The sequence below is a fragment of the Erinaceus europaeus genome, chromosome 16, assembly GCF_950295315.1.
Source record: "Erinaceus europaeus chromosome 16, mEriEur2.1, whole genome shotgun sequence".
In the NCBI taxonomy this organism is placed as follows: Eukaryota; Metazoa; Chordata; class Mammalia; order Eulipotyphla; family Erinaceidae; genus Erinaceus; species Erinaceus europaeus.
This window is the reverse complement of record NC_080177.1, coordinates 13282543-13295280: the sequence shown is the minus strand read 5'-3', so window position 1 is coordinate 13295280 and position 12738 is coordinate 13282543. Positions and strand designations below refer to the sequence as shown.

The 12738-nt window shown below is 42.4% G+C and overlaps 1 pseudogene; it reads left to right on the top strand.

Annotated features, from left to right (window-relative positions):
* Positions 1-457: 457 nt before the first annotated feature.
* On the top strand, positions 458-11619 carry LOC103123461 (large ribosomal subunit protein eL8-like; annotated as a pseudogene).
* Positions 11620-12738: the final 1119 nt, after the last annotated feature.

Here is a 12738-nt window from a genome sequence, read left to right as displayed (position 1 = left end):
GGCTGTTCCAAGAAGTTTGTCCTTGTCATCTTCCTTCTATTGTTTAGATCATTTGCTGATGGTGGATACCACTAATAATAAAAGCAGTGACTGGGGCGGTTAAATTTGGGCTTTTTTTTTTTTCCCTTGCTCTCGCTCTCCTGCTAAACTAGAGCTGCCATCATGTCTACCTACTTGGACTTTACCAGCCCAGAGCAGATGTACTCTGCATCTGTTTGTAAGATACGAGAGATCTCTGCTGGGTTGTGCCTGGAGGTGGATGGTGATCAGTAGGCAGAGGGTGAGATTGATGCCTTGCTGCTTGGTGGAAAGGCCTCTGCTAAAGGCCCCTTCGGGCAAAGGTACAGCAAGCACAACTATCACCCGTGTTCACACTGTCATGTACCATTACTTGCAGGAAACCAGTTTTACAATAAAAGCCTACACTTAGTACATCAAAGAGTAAATGAAATCAATTAAAAAAAAACAAACTTGAACAGAGACCAGAAAGAGTGAAACCTTTTATGACAAGGTATGTAGGGCTAATCAATCAAAATTTCATAGACAAGGTGTTCTTTATTGGTGAAACATGACAGCTGCTTCAGCTCTACTACCTGTCGTCATAACTTACTGCTTGTCATCCACACAACTCCAAGACAAATGGAATTGATGTCATCTGGAGTTTTCATCTAATTTGATCTTGATTTAGTTGGAGCAGAGGCACTATTTTTTATAAAGCTTTTTAAAAATATTTATTCCCTTTTATTGCCCTTGTTTTTTATTGTTGTTGTTGTTATTGATGTTGTCGTTGTTGGATAGGACAGAGAGAAATGGAGAGAGGAGGGGATGACAGAGAGAGGGAGAGAAAGACAGACACCTGCTTCACCCCTTGTGAAGCGACTCCCCTGCAAGTGAGGAGCCGGGGGCTGGAACCGGGATCTTTACGCTGGTCCTTGCACTTTGCCACCACCTGCACTTTATCTGCTGCACTACCACCGACTCCCCAGAGGCACTATTTTAAAGGGGGAGGTGGGGGAATCTTACTAGGTTGTCTAAAAGTAAAATGCATTTAGACTCTTACTATGAGGAAATAAAAGACTGTGCCCATGTATCAACAATTGTCCTGTAAACCATTATTTACCCCAGTAAAATATGTTTAAACTCAAAAACTGAAAACAGTAACCGACCAGAGCTCTAGAACAATTACAGTGCAACTTTCCCTTGGAGTTACTACACTAGATTGATAATAAGGATATGGTATGTTGAATGAGTGAGTGAATGAATAAATTATTTTTTTGTTTTTACAACGAAGAGAGAAATTGAGAAGGGAGATACAGAGGGGGAGAGAAAGATAGACACCTGCAGACCTGCTTCACCACGCATGAAGTATTACCCCTGCAGGTGGGGAGTGAGGGTCGAACCCAGATCCTTGCCCATGGTGATATGTTTCCTTAACCAGGTGCACCACTACCCAACGCCCTACTCCCCATTAATATTTATGCATAAAGAAAACAGAGGCTGGGAGTAGGGTGGTAGTGCAGCAGGTTAAGCGCACGTGGCGCAAAGCGCAAGGACCAGCATAAGGATCCTGGTTGGAGCTCCCGGTTCCCCACCTGCAGGGGCATTGCTTCACAGGCAGTGAAGCAGGTCTGCAGGTGTCTTTCTCTCCCCCTCTCTGTCTCCCCTCCTCTCTCCATTTCTCTCTGTCCTATCCAACGACAGCAACAACAATAATAATAACCACAACAATGATTAGAAAAGAAAAGAAAAGAAAAGAAAACAGAGGCCAAGAGTCCAGAACTCAAACTGGTCAAATTCCATTGGTATACATACTTCATATACATGGGAAATAGAGTTTGGCAATTTTAGTGACAATCTGAATAGCATCTGTTAGCAAGTGAATGAAAGAAGTTAGGCCTAGTGACTGGCACAGCATTACAGTGTTAGACACATTTTTAAAACTTATACTCCAGTGGTCCGGGAGGTGGCACAGTGATAAAGCTTTGGACTCTCAAGCATGAGGTCCTGAGTTCAATCCTCAGCAGCACATGTACCAGAGTGATGTCTGGTTCTTTCTCTCTCCTCCTGTCTTTCTCATAAATAAATAAAATATTTAAAAAAAACTTATACTCCAGAAATACAGTTAAAAAAATAAGATTCTGCTTTCACATGTTGGGTGAGTTCAGGAACAGAGAGAAGAGGAAGTGAGCCACTTGGGTAGGGATAGGCAGAGATCATGGAAATCACCATGGTTTTCAGTTGAAGTAAGGTGGTGCTTCCCCAAGGAGCACAAAAAAAACACTTGGATTTCTTTTATACTCTGTAGATCTTTTGATAATCCCTATTGTGGCAGTTATGTCTAAACCAAAGAAATACTTAAAGAAATGAGTCATACAAGGAGAAACTCACATTGTTCCTAGTACATTTGTGTTTGCCTCTGGTCAAACTGTGTGGTTCTCTCTGACTGCTGTTATATTGAACCTGCAATGTTACATCCAATCTCATTTATTTATTTATTTATTTGCCTCCAGGTTTATTGCTGGGCCTGGGTGCCTGTACGATGTATCCACTGCTTCACCACTTGTGAAAGATAGACACCTGCAGAGAAAGATAGACACCTACAGACCTGCTTCACCACTTGTGAAATGACCCCCCTGCAGGTGGGGTGCCGGGGACTCAAACCAGGATTCTTATGACAGAATTTGGGCTTCACGTCATGTGCATTTAACCTGCTGTGCTACCACCAGACCCCCGACCCAATATCCTTTATTCTCTCGTGTCTTGTACCTTTTTAGGCTCTTCTTCTAAGAGAGGATTGTGAAGAAACCAAGAAGTCTAACAGTCATAAATAAAAAAAAGAATAAGTAACATTAAAATGTGAGGGAGGGCCAGGGGAAATAGCACAGTGGTTTACCAAAGAGACTTTCATACTTGATGCCCCAGAGATCCCAGGTGCAATTCCTGTCACTACCCTCAGTCAGAGCTCAGTAATGTTCTGATTTTTTTTTTTTAAAGAGAGTGATGTATAAGTAAGAGACATCATATCCATAGTGGGTCAAAGTTCTAAACAGATAGGAAATAAGAGGCCAGTGGTTATTTTTCTTTATTTCATTATTCTTTTTTTTTAATTAAAAAAAATTTTTTAATTTATTTTCCCTTTTGTTGCCCTTGTTTTTTTTATTGTTGTTGTAGTTATTATTGTTAGATAGGGCAGAGAGAAATGGAGAGAGGAGGGGAAGACAGAGATGGGGAGAGAAAGACACCTGCAGACCTGCTTCACCGCTTGTGAAGTGACTCCCCTGCAGGTGGGGAGCCGGGGTCTCAAACCGGGATCAAAGCACAAGGATCAGTCCTTGTGCTTTGCACCACATGCGCTTAACCCGCTGCGCTACTGCCCGACCCCGTATTTCATTATTCTTATCATTACTGTTGCTTTCACTGTAGATCAACTTGCCACAAACGAGTTTGCTAAAAGCCAATTTGTCCTGTCCCGCGGGACCTTAAACGTGGGTTAACCTAGGAGAGGGAGTGAGGACAAGGACAAGAGGGAGAGGACAGAGGACAAGAGACAAATGAGACAAGTCAAGATTCCGATCAAGTCTGTTTATTGGCACCAAAGATGCTGTTTTTAAGACCCGGGCAAGGGGGTAGTTAGCAGCTGGGGACTGTTGATTGAAGTGGTGTGTTGTCATGGTAATCAGCCTTTATCTGGAAGGTCCTGGGTGATTCATGGGGAAGTGGAGTTGGGAGACAGGAACTTATCTTGTCTGTGAACAAAGACTGTAAGGTGTAAAGAAGCAGGAACTTAACTTTTAAGCAAGGCCGTCTGTGAACAAAGACGCTGTGGTCATGCCAGTAGCAACCTTGAGGACACATGTGGCTCCCCACACCAATTTATCACTTTCAAGTTAGCCATGAATCTATCTCATGATAGATGCCCTGGTATGGGACTGGGGGAGGGCACTACTCTCCTTAAACACAAAACATGATATGGAGAAAAATCTAAAACTGATGACAAGAAGCCAGCTCTTTGTATAATAGCATGGAAACTATGCATAATGTCTTATTAAATAGAAACAAGGAAGTTCAGTAAACATACCTAGATTGATTTCACTTTTGTAGCTTTGTCTTCAGTGCCCTCACTGCACTGGGTCAGCCCCAGCTGGCACTGCCATTTCTGGACTGTTTCACACATGCCATAAGCCAAATGGGTCAAACCCTCCCTGCTGTTGTCAGTGTTTTTAAAAAATGCTAAGGAGAGTGGGGGAGAGGTGGACGGTAGCGCACAGGCTTAAGCGCAGATGCAGAAGCAGAAGAACAAGCTTTAGGATCCCGGTTCTAGCCCCTGGCTCCCCACCTCGAAAGCGGTAAAGCAGGCCTGCAGGTGTCTAACTTTCTCTTCCCCTCCTCTCTCGATCCCTCTCTATCCTATCCAACAACGATAAACAACAAGGGCAACAAAAGGGAAAAGATGGCCTCCAGGAGCAGTGGATTCGTAATGCAGGCACCAAGCCCCAGCAATAACCTTGGAGGCAAAAAGAAAAAAAAAAAAATCTGCTAGAGGAGCTTGGTAGAGCACCTACTTTACCATGCCAGCGGACCTGGGTTCAAGTCCCCAGCCACCACATAGAGGCACTATGCAAGAGAGGGGAACTTTGCAAATCATAAAGTTGGTGTTTACTCTTCCTTTCTGTCTCTCTCACCATCTGTCTTACTCTATATCTAGAAAAAAGAGAGAGTGAGTTCCCTTTGGAGCAATGGAATCATACACACTACACACACACACACACACACACACACACACACACACTCCCAGTGAATCCCTGGTCACATAAAAGAACAGAAAATGAGATTAACAGAGTTCCCCTGGACAAAGGTACCTCACTATTTTAGTTTCCCACATGGCTCAAACCTAGTTGTCTGTCTAACTTCATTGTTCACCACAGTCATCTAATAACTGAACATTTACTATGTGCCTTGCTAGAAGATGTGCACTGCCCTAGCACTGGGAAAATTCTTCTCTCAAGGAGCTCTTAGATTCCGGCTTCTAGATCTATCCATAGATTGTGATTCCGGGAAAGGAGCTGATTACACTAAAGAACCTGCAGAGGACTTTACTGCCAAAAGAAAGAATGGACTTTATCCTTTGGGCTTTCTTTTCCCTTGTTATTACATTTTTTCCAACCAGGACTTTGCTGTGGCTTCACACCTTTGTAATTCCATGGCTCCCAGCAGACTTTCTTTTTCTGAAATCGAGTGAGAGACAGAGAGTGATGGAGAGACGTGGGTGGGGAGAGAGGGTGTGTGTGTGTGTGTGTGTGTGTGTGTGTGTGTGTGTGTGTGTGTGTAAGGAATGGAGGGAGTAAAAGACAGCACAGTACCATTTCATTTATACTACCATAACCCATAGCTGATTAGTGCTCTGGAGGAGAAAGGAAGAAAGAAAGAAAGAAAGAAAGAAAGAAAGAAAGAAAGAAAGAAAGAAAGAAAGAGAAAGAAAGGGAGAAAGGAAGGAAGGAAGGAAGGAAGGAAGGAAGGAAGGAAGGGAGAGATGAAAAGGAGAAAAGAAAAGTCAGGCTGGAGCAGTGACACCCTGGTGGTGAAAAAATCATTATTTATTTAAATTTTTTAATAGGAGTGTATATTAACACTATTTTGTCCACCAAAGATCTGTGTCCTGCTCCCACCCCCCTACAGTGAAGCTGAAAAATCTACCCTCACCCTTCTCCCAGAGGTTTTTGTTTTTTTTTTACTTTGGTGCAATACTCCAAACTCAGTTAAGTTCTATAAATTATTCTTAATTTAATTTAATTTAATTTTAGTATTATTATCTTATTTTTAATTTTTTACCAGAGTATACTGTTCAGCTCTGGCTTATGGTAGTGCAGGGGACTGTTAAAAAGTCTTTTTTTTTTTTTTTTTGTCTACAGGGTTATCACTGGGGCTCAGTGAATCCACTGCTCCTGGAGGCCATTTTTCCCCCTTTTGTTGCCCTTGTTTATTGTTGTTATTATTATTGTTATTGTTGTCGTTGTTGGATAGGACAGAGAGGAATCGAGAGGAGGGAAAGACAGAGAGGGGGAGAGAAAGATAGACACCAGCAGACCTGCTTCACCACTTGTGAAGTGACCCCCCTGCAGGTGGGGAGCTGGGGGTTCCAATCTGGATCTTTTATGCTGGTCTTGGCACTTTGCGCCACATGTGCTTAACCGAGTACGCTATGGCCTGACCCCCTATAAAGTCACTGCAGAAAGAGACAGAGAAAGAGACAGGGAGAAATTGACTGCTGTCTACCCTACGTTATTCCCTTTTTGGACTATGCTCTAAGCACTGAGTGCAGCTGCTGCCACCAACTGAAGATGGTGCCAACTTGAATGAGTCAGTCTCGCCCAACTCAACATGACAGGAGAGAACTAGCTGGCTCCTGAACAGAGACTTCCACCAGACCTTACCTGTACCCCTGATGAAACTGACTGAGGATCTACTACCCAGTTTCAGATAGAGAAGAGCAGGATGTGGATTTTTCTCTCGCCTCTCCCAAATGTAAGACTTGGTTTTCACTAGAGAAAATCAGCCGGAGTACACACTTGGAGACTGTGGTCAGTGACTAAAGAGACTGAAGTTGCTAGGGAGTCGGGCGGTGGCGCAGCAGGTTAAGTGCACGTGGCGCAAAGCGCAAGCACTGGCTTAAGGATCCTGGTTCAAGCCCCCAGCTCCCCACCTGCAGGGGAGTCACTTCACGAGCGGGGAAGCAGGTCTGCAGGTATCCATCTTTCTCTCGCCCTCTCTGTCTTCCCCTCTTCTCTCCATTTCTCTCTGTCTTATCCAACAACAACGACATCAATAATCACAACAATGTTAAACAACAAGAGCAACAAAAGGGAAAATAAATATTTTTTAAAAATTTTTTTAAAAGAGAGACTGAAGTTGCTGTGGATTCAACACTATTGCTGAAAGATGACTCTCTCTGAATTAATCTGAGATCATATGGGGAAACAGGAGCCAAAATAGAAAGGGACATGTTGCCAGCACAGATGTGTCAAGTACCAAACCAGAAAACCTGAAACCATCATCAACATCAAATCTAGGTTAAGTAAATGTTTGCAGGCCCAAATCCTGCTTAGTCTATTTGAAGCTGATCAATCAAGATGCTCACCTGACAACAAATATGCCAATACCTTGACCTTGGACTTCCCGTTTTCAGAATTTAAAAAAAAATGTCTTGTTTAATGACACCAATTCTTAGGCTAGAGAGATACCATAATGGTTATGCAAAAGGCTTTCATGTCTGAGGTTCTGAGGTCTCAGGTTCTAACCCCAGCACCACCATCAACCAAAGCAGAGCAGTACTCTGGCTTCTTCCTTCCTCCCTTTCTTTCTCTCTGTATTCCTCTGATTAAAATAAATTAAGTTTTTGTCACTGGTCATCTCCATCAGGAATAACACAATGGACACCTTTGGGGTCCTCCATAGGACCTTGCCCTCAATGTGGATCAACAACGGTAGAGAATGTTCCATCCTTCGAAGGGAGACTGGATAACATACTCTATCTACCACCTGAGGAAGGTGGGTCCTGAAATTAGGGTAGCTTGGAACATTCCTACTCATGACCACAGAATGCAAGCTCAGACCTACAGGAATGCAAAGGAATGCTATCTATATCCAATAATAGGTTCCTAAGCTGAATATAGCCCCAGATCAAATCAATGGGGTTTACAGACAACAATGTTTATACACCTTTCCCATATTTTGGAGCTACTCTCTTCCCTGACCCAGCTTCCTACCCTTTTTCCAGCCATGACATCATCTCCCCATACAATAACTTGGGTCCACCTACATATCAGATGTCAGGCTCAGGAAAAAACTAGTATAGTCATGGGCCCTTTGGAATATAACTAAAATAGACCTACTAGCTATCTCCCAAACAGAGACCCCAAAGCCTCACCTGCAATATTTCAGCCTTTAGGTTCATGATTAGTCAACAATTTGTTCGACTTTATATGTTGACTCTTTTTTCAGCCATCAGGTTCCAGATACTACCATGATGCCAACTGGACTTCCCTAGGCAGACAACCCCACCAATATGTCCTGGAACTCCGTTTCCCCAGAGTCCTGTCCCCTACGGAAAGATACAGGCTGGGAGTATGGATCAGCCTGTCAACACCTATTTTCAATGGGGAAGTAATTACAAAAGCCAGACCTTTCACCTTCGCCCATAATGATCCCAGGTCCCTCCTCCCAGAGGGATAAAGAATTAGAGGGGCTGGGTGGTGGCACACCTGGTTGAGTGCATGTATTACAATGTGCAAGGACTCAGGTTCCAGCCCCCAGTCCCCACCTGCAGGGGGAAAGCTTCACAAGCAATGAAGCAAGGTTGCAGGTGTCTCTCTTCATCTCTATCACCCCCTTCCCTCTTGATTTCTGACTGTCTCTATCCAATAAATAAAGATAATAATTTAAAAAATAATTAGGAAAGCTTTCAAGGGAGAGGATGGGATATGGAGTTCTGGTGGTTGGAATTGTGTGGAGTTGTACCCCTCTTATCCTATGGTTTTGTCAGTGTTTCCTTTTTATAAATAAAAATTAAAAAATAATTTTAAAATGAATTAATTTTTTTAATTGAATTGAAAAAGGTCAGCAAAATTGCTCACTTGGATAGTGTCCTGGTTTGCTATGTGAGCAACCTAGGTTTGAGTCTGGCCCTCACCATATTGTCTCTTGCCATGGTCTCTTTCACTTCTTCTTTCTCTCCCTTTGTATATCAAACAGAGAGAGAGAGAGAGAGAGAGAGAGAGAGAGAGGTTAAAGATAATAAAGATGCCAATTAACTGGCATTTTTTAAATTTTTATTTTTTATTTACTTTTAAAATTTTTTCCCTTTTGTTGCCCTTGTTGTTTATTGTCATTGCTGTTATTATTGTTGTCATTGTTGTTGGATAGGACAGAGAGAAATCGAGAGAGGAGGGGTGTTGGAGCTGGCGTGGGTGGTTCTCAACTAGAAAGGTAAACTACCAAATTTCCCATCACCAATTCAAGAGACTGTGTGAAAAGAAAGAAACTCGGGGAGGATTCTGGTGCGAACACACTCGTTTATTGGGGGGAAGGTTTGGGTTGATATAGAAGGCTAGACAAAGAACAGTTTTCACATATGTCAGAATTCACAGGTTTCTTAAAGGTCAACACGCCCCTAGGGCAGGGGGCTGGTATGACAAGAGTTGATACATAAAGATCAATACAATTAGTCTCCTGATGCAGGCATTTAATTATCCAAAGGCATTTGAGAGAAGAATAGGGGTTGAACCAGTAAGGTGAGATAGAGAAAAAAGAACAAGGCTTTAAAGACATCAAAAGGGCTACAAGAAATAAGGTCTTGGGGAGCTTTTCACTTGTCTGGTGTTAGGAGTGTTTGACGGTATGTGCTCTTCCTTTGTGATCAAAAGGTGAAGTGGAATGTGTGAACTTTGAGTGAGTGTAACCATTTGGCTGACAGTAGGGGAGAGGGGAAATAGGCTCTTTGTGGACTTCAGGAGTCTTACAGAGGGAAAACTGTGTCTGATAGACTTTTGTCTCTTCGCTCATCTCTATGGAGAGAGGCTAACAAGAGAGGTGTCTTTTCAGACCTCCATCTGTGAAGATGGGAGGAGCTTCCCTAAGCTCTACCAAACTTCCACATAGTCCCACAGAGGGGAAGATAGAGAGGAGGAGAGAAAGACAGACACCTGCAGACCTGCTTCACCACCTGTGAAGGGAATCCCCTGCAGGTGGGGAGCTGGGGGCTTGAACTGAGATCCTTACACCAGCCCTTGTGCTTCACACCATGTCCACTTAACCCGCTGCACCACCGGCTGGCTCCCTATTCACTGACATTTTATGAAAGTAACTTGACTTTGGAAACTAACTTGAATTAACTAAAATAATTAAAATACAGAACTAAACTTTTCTTATTTAAATTAGGACAAATTTTCTTTCTAAAGAAGTGAAGATTGTAGTCAAATTTTCTTAACTCTCCATAAGGAAACAGATATTCCATATTAATAGACATTTACTACTTAATGGAGATATAGGATTTTTAAAAGCAAAAGAGGGAGAAAAAAAGCTATCTTGTTTTTATATTATCCATTAACAGTTTTATATTAATCTGGACTTGGTTGCTGATTAGATAACATGTGACTACTAGTAGTTTTGAAGGAAAAAAGAATGCCAAAAAGAATCTAAACTTAATTTAAATTTCTCCTTTTCTGATTTCTAAAAATATGTAGTAACAATAAAAAGAATTTTCACCTAAAAATTCTTTTAAGTAATTTTAAAGACAAAGTTAGAACTACCAAATCAAGCAGCCTGAGAGGTTGTACAGTCAATAGAATGCTGGGCTTGCAAGCATGAGTTCCCAAGTTTGAGTCCTAGTGTTGATACACCAGAGTGATGCTCTGCTTCTCTCTCTCTCCCTTCTCAAATAACTAAATAAACATTTTAATTACCATATCATAATCAAGCACTTTTGACTTCATTTAATGATATATATATATAAGTTTTAATGGAAACAAATTAATCAGTCACCTTTCATGGCTAGTAGATTTGAGATCATGACTATAAAGGAACTTCTCTACTTATTCCAGGTCTTTAAAAAATAAAAAATACACACTTATTTTCTTTGAGTATTTTTGTAGATTCATTTTTTAAAAATATATATATTTAACACTTTACTCTTTAAATATTTACTGTAGCTTCAGTAGCCGGCCAAGATGCCAAAAGGAAGGAAGGCCAAGGGGAAGAAGGTGGCCGGGCCCCTGCTGTTGTCAAGAAGCAGGAGCCAAGAAGGTGGTAAATCCTCTGAGAAGAGGCCCAGGAATTTTGGAATTGGACAGGGCATCCAACCCAAGAGGGATCTCACCTGCTTTGTCAAACGGCCTCGCTATATTCGGCTTCAGCGGCAAAGGGCAATCCTCTACAAGAGGCTGAAAGTGCCTCCTGCCATTAACCAGTTCACCCAGGAATTGGACCGCCAAACTGCTACTCAGCTGCTAAAGCTGGCCCACAAATACAGACCGGAGACAAAGCAGGATAAGAAGCAGAGGTTGCTGGCCTGGGCTGAAAAGCAAGCTGCCAGCAAAGGTGATGTCCCTACCAAGAGGCCTCCTGTCCTCCGAGCAGGGGTTAATACCGTCACCACCTTGGCGGAGAACAAGAAGGCTCAGCTTGGTGACTGCACATGACGTGGATCCCATCGAGTTGGTTGTCTTTCTGCCTGCCCTGTGTTGGAAGATGGGGGTTCCCTTGCTGTATCATCAAGGGGAAGGCCAGCCTGGGGCATCTTGTCCACAGGAAAACTTGCACTGCTGTTGCCTTCACACAAGTTAACTCGGAAGACAAAGGAGCGCTGGCTAAATTGGTGGAAGCTATTAGGACCCATTACAATGATAGATATGATGAGATCCGCCTCCATCACTGGGAAGGAAATGTGCTGGGTCCAAAAGCAGTTGTTCGGATTGCCAAGCTGGAAAAGGCAAAGGCTAAAGAACTTGCCACCAAACTGGGCTAAGTGTACGCTGCTGTGTCTTCTGTACATAAAAAAAAATAATAAAAAAAATTCCTCCAAAAATAATAATAAGTAAATATTTACTGTAGCATACATAGTTGGTTCTCCAATATAAAAGTTTCACTTTTATTCATGAAATCTGTGTCTTTTATGATTTCTGAAAAAGGAATCTTGAGGGGTTTTGTTATTGTTGTTTTCTTAGAATAACTTCTTCGAAGCAATGTGGAGAGTTGGCTGAAGTGAAACTCACCCAAGGAGGGGGGGGGATCTAAAGAAATATGAATAAGGGGCTAGTAAGTGGTGCATCTGGTTAAGCTCACACATTACACAAGGACCCAGGTTCAAGCCCCCAGTCCCCACCTGCAGGGGTAAAGCTTCATTAGAGTCAAAGCAATGCTGCAGATGTCTCTCTGTCTCTCTCCCTCTCTATCTTCCCCTCCCCTCTGAATTTCTCTCTGTCTCTATCCAATAATAAATAAATTAGTTAATTAATCAAAAGAAATCTGAGTGAAAGGTCTGCTATTTTTTTCCTTCATTTCAGTTTGACTCGAGAGCCTACTTTGTTGCAGATATTGTGTTAAATGCTAAAGTCACAAAGATGAAGACACATCTGTAGTCTGAAGTGAATTTGAAAACACAGATGCAGACTCGCAACTCAGTGTGGTAGGTACAATGAGAAAAGGTAGGACCATACTTAAGAAGGTGTTCTTTTTTTTTTTTTTTTTTTAAATATTTATTTTATTTATTTATTTCCCTTTTGTTGCCCTTGTTATTTTATTGTTGTAGTTATTATTGTTGTTGTCGTTGTTGGATAGGACAGAGAGAAATGGAGAGAGGAGGGGAAGACAGAGAGGAGGAGAGAAAGACAGACACCTGCAGACCTGCTTCACCGCCTGTGAAGCGACTCCCCTGCAGGTGGGGAGCCGGGGTTCGAACAGGGATCCTTATGCCGGTCCTTGTGCTTTGCGCCACCTGCGCTTAACCCGCTGCGCTACAGCCCGACTCCCAAGAAGGTGTTCTTATGGGAGCAGGAGGATGTCTGAGAAGGTTTCCTGGAGGAGGTGAAGCCTGAGCTAAGCCGTTCCCCAGTCCTGTCCCACCCTACCCATCCACTACTATTGGAATATTTAGAATGTGAGAATAAGACGATTTACAATTATCTATAATTAAATATATATATATATAACTAAATAACTATAACCAAATAACTCTGTGACTTCACT